Source organism: Mastomys coucha, unplaced genomic scaffold (genome assembly GCF_008632895.1).
Source record: "Mastomys coucha isolate ucsf_1 unplaced genomic scaffold, UCSF_Mcou_1 pScaffold8, whole genome shotgun sequence".
Taxonomy (NCBI): Eukaryota; Metazoa; Chordata; class Mammalia; order Rodentia; family Muridae; genus Mastomys; species Mastomys coucha.
In genome coordinates this window covers 54,593,358-54,599,456 of record NW_022196914.1, presented here as the reverse complement: position 1 = coordinate 54,599,456, position 6,099 = coordinate 54,593,358, and the positions used below count along the sequence as shown (strand labels likewise).

General features: G+C 45.5%; 1 protein-coding gene across 1 annotated transcript in view; it reads right to left on the bottom strand.

Annotated features, from left to right (window-relative positions):
- Lhfpl2 (LHFPL tetraspan subfamily member 2) overlaps nt 1-6,099 on the bottom strand; it is a 159,855-nt gene that overhangs the window by 39,988 nt on the left and 113,768 nt on the right. The window lies entirely within an intron of this gene.

The window sequence follows — 6,099 nt, the reverse complement described above, 5'->3', positions numbered from 1 at the left end:
TTTTTTTAAACATCTCGGGCTTTGGAGGCCCTAATGTTAACACTTACAAGTGTTAGTCAAGTGACAGGAGGAATTAAAGCCACCTGTGGCAAGTGTATCTTTGTGTGTATCCACATACACACAGTCATATCCATACAGGCGTAAGATCTGACCCACGGCACAGCCAGATTCCAGGGAAAGTAATGATGTAAGGCTGCCCAGGGTTATGCTCACAGGCTCAGGATAGCTACCAACAACAAGGAGCAGCCTGGGTGTCAAGAAGCTCCTACTGTGGCCAGAGAAAGCAAGCCAGGTGCTTTTGCTTCCTGCAGCAGAGAGTGACAGTGTTGGATTGACTGTCAGATGTGAGGCCTAATGGCTACAGAAGTTGCTGGGACAGGAGTCAAGGATGACGCCCAGATTTCTATTTGACTGCTTCCTAGGGATAAGCAATATGACTGAAAGGACATGGTCCATGTCAGCGGGAGCTGAAGAGTCCTGGAGACCCGAGTCAGACGCTCAGGAGAGACACAAACTATGGGAGTGAGGAAAGCCAAGGGGATGGGAGAGCTCAGCCCCAGCGATAAGAAGACAGAGGGCTAGGGATGGACCTTGGGGTAGCACCATCTCAGGATAGGCAAGGGACCTGCTGGAGAGACCAAGGAGGCCCAAGGGGAAGAGTAAGGGGAGCGTGGTGTATTCTGGAAGGAGAAGGCTGACTGGGGTGAGGGAGGTGTGCAGCAATGGGTAGCAGAGACCAGAGGCCATCCTGACATCTGTGTCCTATAAAACACTTTACCCTAAGAAGCACCAATGGGAATGATGAGCAAGAATCAAAGCCAGCCTCACAGGGGCGTGGGACAGGCTTCAAAATGTCTTGTGCAGCATTTTAGCTTGACCCTCAATCTTTCACCTCCAAGTATTTAGCTAAAAAAGTCCCAAGGAGCGCTTTATCTGAGGCACCATTCCAGTAAACAGGCATCGCAAGGTCAAAATGAGGAAGAATGTGAACGGCACAATGGTGCAGATACGACAGGGGGCTCAGAGGGCTGCAGGGAAGGAAGCCAGCAGCAGGACAATGCACAGATGTCTACGTTTTGCAGCCAGGAGTTCAGACAAACAGGAAGACCTTCAACTTCTCCAACTGGGAAAGTTCGGTTTTGCCCGATGAGCAGAGGGGCCGAGCACATGACTGGAACTCACAAACAGAAGGTTGTGATTAAAGCTGCAAGAAGTACTCGCACACAACCTACATCCAGCCACCTCTGCAGAAAAGCACAAGCCCAGCTCCCCAGGGGCCATGTCCTGTTCCTCATTATGCTCCAAAGCCTGAGGCCTCATCCAGACTGTTTCTGGGGGCTTGGAGGTAGGGGTGAGGGAAGCACATGGTCTGTAGAGCCATAACAGTGACATCCACTCACAGACGCAAACAAAGCCAAGACATCAAATTTCACAATTCTAAAATTTCCTGCTGACATCTAACAAGGACTTATGCATATGCAGCCTCTTGTGGAAACTAAAGAAATCACAGCTGGCATAATTACCCAAATGACATGTCCTTCCCAATACCTCTGTCACAGCCAGAGGAGCGGGACTGTTTGGACATTTCAAAAACTAAGAGTTGCATGAAAGGTTCTCTAATTTTATACTTACATGTCTTTCTCCTGATAAGTAATTTTCAAGTATTTTTATGACTATGCAATTGTGGAGTATTTCTTGAAAATTAAAATTAAAATTTCAGAACATTGTGTGGATGGTGTGCCCCTCTGCTGCGTTCTGTAGAACACTCTTTTCAACACTGTTTCTTTTACCACATGTGGCTGGGTAGTCCTTGGCTGAGGGGCCTGGCCTGAACACGAACAATGTTTAGCAGTGTAACCTCCAGCCTCTGCTTTTTGCCACTAGTGCCCTGCCAGATGTGTAAAAAGGAAAAAAAAAAAGTAAAAGTCTTTATAGACATTGCACTGAGCCCCTGGAAAACATCTGCTACAGAAGGTTCCACTTGAGATTAAGAAAGACAGACTCTGAGGTGAGCCCAGAGTCAAGACTCAGCTCTGCTTCCTACTAATACAACAAAGCAGGCAAGTAACTAACTAACTGCCCTATGCCTGCATCTCTCTGGCTCTAAAATGGAGATGATACAGCTAACCTCATAGGGTTATCAGAAGGTAAACAGAAGGCACAGGCAAAGGCTTTGTAGACAGCCAGGGACATAGTATATGGTAGCAATGAAATGGATTAAAGAAGAGAGTCCTAGATCTGTGTCCCTGGAAGAGCCTTTATCCAGTCAACCTCAGAGCAAACAGCTTACCCAGTTCCCATATCTAGAGTCTGCACCAGGCTCATGCTTTAGACACATACACTTGCTATACTAAGCTTGATAGAAATCAAGTTGTTTTAATTCTTTGAAGGGGAAACAGGACTAAAAGAAAAATAATACAGTGGAAAAAATAGATACAGACCAAAGAAAAATATCCTGATGCAAAACAGAAAAGGTCCAATCTTATTCAATATAAAAAGTCCTTTCAGTTACTAGCTAAAATAACCAGGCTGAATCTGGAGAGCAGCAGAAGGAAGTGAGCATCTGAAGAGCCAGAGAGGCACACTGTAAAGCTAGAGATTGCTACTGCATTAACATACACTTGATACAGTCAAGAGGGAAAACAAAGTAACCAAACATCAAGGGAGGAGGGGAACGGAGACTCTGGCCAACAGCTGGCCCTCACCCCAGCTTCCTCTTGTCAACATAGCAGAATCTGCAGAAGTAGCAGATACCCAGAGTCCATCCCCCATTAAGAAAAAGGCTGGAAACCTTCTCAGGCGCTCAGTCACACACACACCCTCTACTCCCCCCTATTGCCTAGTTGAGAACTGAAAAGTCCCACCTCTTTGTCCCTCACCAGCCCCAGGCCTCCACAGGACACCAGACAGTGCCCTCCTCAGCTCTATTTCACCTGTAGGATGGGTGCACACAGAATCATCAGAACATAATAGCTGTGAATATTAGCCCCAAACATCAAGCTTGAAAAACATTCCAAGACTACTCAACAACTTCAGCCAGATACAGAACTGTCCAACATCAACAAAAACAAAAAATCTTAAAATTTCTACCTTATGCAATATTAAAGTAAATTATCTCCCAAATGAACCATTCCAAAATATATCCAAACCTTAAGATAAAGCCTCTAATTTAGTGGTTCTCAACCTATGAGTTACAGCCCTTTTGATATTTTAGATATTTATGATTCTTAACAGTAGAAAATATAGAGTTATAAAGAGGCAATGGAATAATTTTATGGTTGGGGTCACTACAACACGAGGAACTGCATTAAAGGGTCTCACAGTATTAGGAAGGTTGAGAATCACTGCTCTTAAATAGTTAATGAAATATTCTTTTGTTTTGTTTTTTGTTTTCTCAAGACAGGGTTTCTCTGTATAGTCCTGGCTGTCCTGGAACTCACTCCGTAGACCAGGCTGGCCTTGAACTCAGAGATCCACCTGCCTCTGCCTCCCAAGTGCTGGGATTAAAGGCGTGTGCCACCACTGCCCGATGAAATACTTTCTTTATTGTTGAGGTTTTTTTTTTAATAAACTCATATTATACACGTGTACATCACAGAATATGTAATGATCTGTTGGGGTATTCAGATTGACCAAGTTTCTCTTTCCACATTAAGGTAAAATTAGTAACCCAGAAGGGCAGTGCCCAGGTCAAGACTGCAAATTACATGCAACAATGTACCTGTTCAGCTCTTATCTCCGGAGCCCAGGTGTGCTTGCACAAAGTCCCACTGAAGGCGAGCACCTTTTTGCCCTAGTTCACTTTCATGTGTTGTTAAATGTGTTCTAAAAACCAGAGGAGGAAAACAAAACAACCCTGTATTCTTTCCTCTATGGGACCCTACGCTAAATCAAGGACATCGCTTGGACACGGACTTTCTGGGGTAATTTTCACAAGCTGAAAACCTCCCCAGCACAACTTAAGAAAGTAGAGTATTTGGTCTAAAGGAATAGGTAAATGTAAATGCAACAAATGTAACAGGCAAAGAAGTTAGAAATCTGAAAAGCAAGGTAACACAAACGTTGTTGACTAGAAAGATCTCTTTAGCTGTTCTGAGAAACTCCAGAAGGCTGAGTGCTAAACTCACTTTGTCAGAATCAATTTGGGAAACACTGGTGGCCTTCTGCACAGTGCATTCCCCAGACCTCTGCCAAGTCAGTTTCTGTGGAGTTCACACCAACGTTCAGTGTGAGTAACCAGTGGCTTCTCTCCCACTCTGGCTGGGAGGACTACCAGGGGCCCAGCCACCTTGGAGAGCAAAACAAACAACAACAAAATGACCCAGTCACTCTGGTGTTAACTCAATTCTGTAGGGCTTTGGAGAAAGCTCTTCATGTGCTCCCACTCCCCCGCCCCATCTCAGAAATTCAATGAGAAGTCCCAGAGAGCCTAAGGAGAGAAAATGGCAACATCATGGGATAGCCTTTCTGCTTGGGGCTGTATTTAACTCAAAATGGTCAGAAATGGGGAGCACCCTCAGTCTGGTTTGGACGTAGCTCTTTTGTAATTAAACTTTTTTTTTTTTTTGGTAGACCATGTCCTCTGCCCAGAAATGAGCATCCTAGGCCAAGTTCATTGCCTAGTGGATCCTGGGGCCCAGCCAGGAATGATGGCTTTTAGCTATTACTTCATTCATACCAAAACAGTGAAGAAAGATTGTCAATTTTTCAAATTTTAACATTATGAGCCTCTAGCCTATCAAAAGGGAGACCACACCCCCTTTGGTCCCCACCCCCCACTCCCTCCTTGGGCATCAATTACTCAGTCGCTCACTGAACTGCCCAGAGAACACAACCCAAGGGATGGGCTCTGCAGTGGTGCCACATGGCATCCAAGACCATCTGCCTCTCTGCCTTCTCAGCTCTGCAAGCCTCTCTTCTTTCTTGAATCTGAAGCCACCAAAAGTTTCCATCTCTGAACCACATGGTCAGTCCAAAAGTGGGCGGCTCCTTGGGGTAACTGCCCTTACACACACAGAGAACAGTACTGAAACCAATGTTTAAACCAATGTGTTTACTATGAGCAATTAGCTATAAAACTATACCTGCTGTGGGCTTCCCCTCCCAAGGTGGAGTCCATTGGTTCAGTCCTGTTCCCACACTTCCAAGTTTTCCAGACTGACCTAAATGCTACACCCCTCACAGCTTCCAGCACCTGCTGTTATCATGTGTCAAAAAGGGAGAGATGAAGTGCCAAGCTTATAAGTATATCAATGAATACTGGCCATTCTCTCCCAAGGCCCAAGGCTACAGTGTCCTTTTCAAAGAGGGTGATAAATACCGACAACCAAGAAACCTGCATTTCAGCCAGTTCAGTGCTAACCAATGATGACATACTTCTCAAAAACTCATTCTCTGGCTGGAAGCAACCAACCTCCCATTGACTGGCAGAGGTCTGCAGAGAGGCAAGCACCTCTGTTCTTTAAAATTAAATGTTTGCCAGTATCAACACCTGGAACTCTGGAGCAGGTGTCTTCATAAAATTGAGAGCAGCCTTTACGGGTGACCTCATCCTAATGGCACTCCTGTGACAGGCTGGAATAAACGTGATGAACTGCAGCACTGCTCCCTGAAGCAGAGAGCTGCAGGCTGCCTTGGAGGGCTCTCCCACCTTGAAGGCAATGGAGGTTAGCTCAGCATGAAGCTAGGCCATGCGGGGAGTCTGGCGGGGAAAGCTCTTGGAAGGAGAAGGTCCTAATGTGAAGACTCGGATGAAAGAACTTGTGAAACAAATCGCTGAACTTTTGCAACATTACAGTCCCAGGAAGAGAGATCATCTGACAGCATGAATCATGAATCTGCAAAATGCAAGGGTTTATAAAAGCATCGAGGTGTGAGTCATAGCCACAAAATGTTGCTCTCTGGACGTCTTTGCAAAACCCAACCTCGTGAATGTAGCGGCTCGTCTAAAACCTCTACTCATTCATTTCAATACTTGCTCACTGAACAACTTGATTTAAGACATTACAAAACTTAGACCAGACGAGGTAGGGGCACATCTTTAAATTCCAGTACTCCAGGGGTAGGACTAGGGGCAGGGGCAGGGGCAGAGAGGCAGGG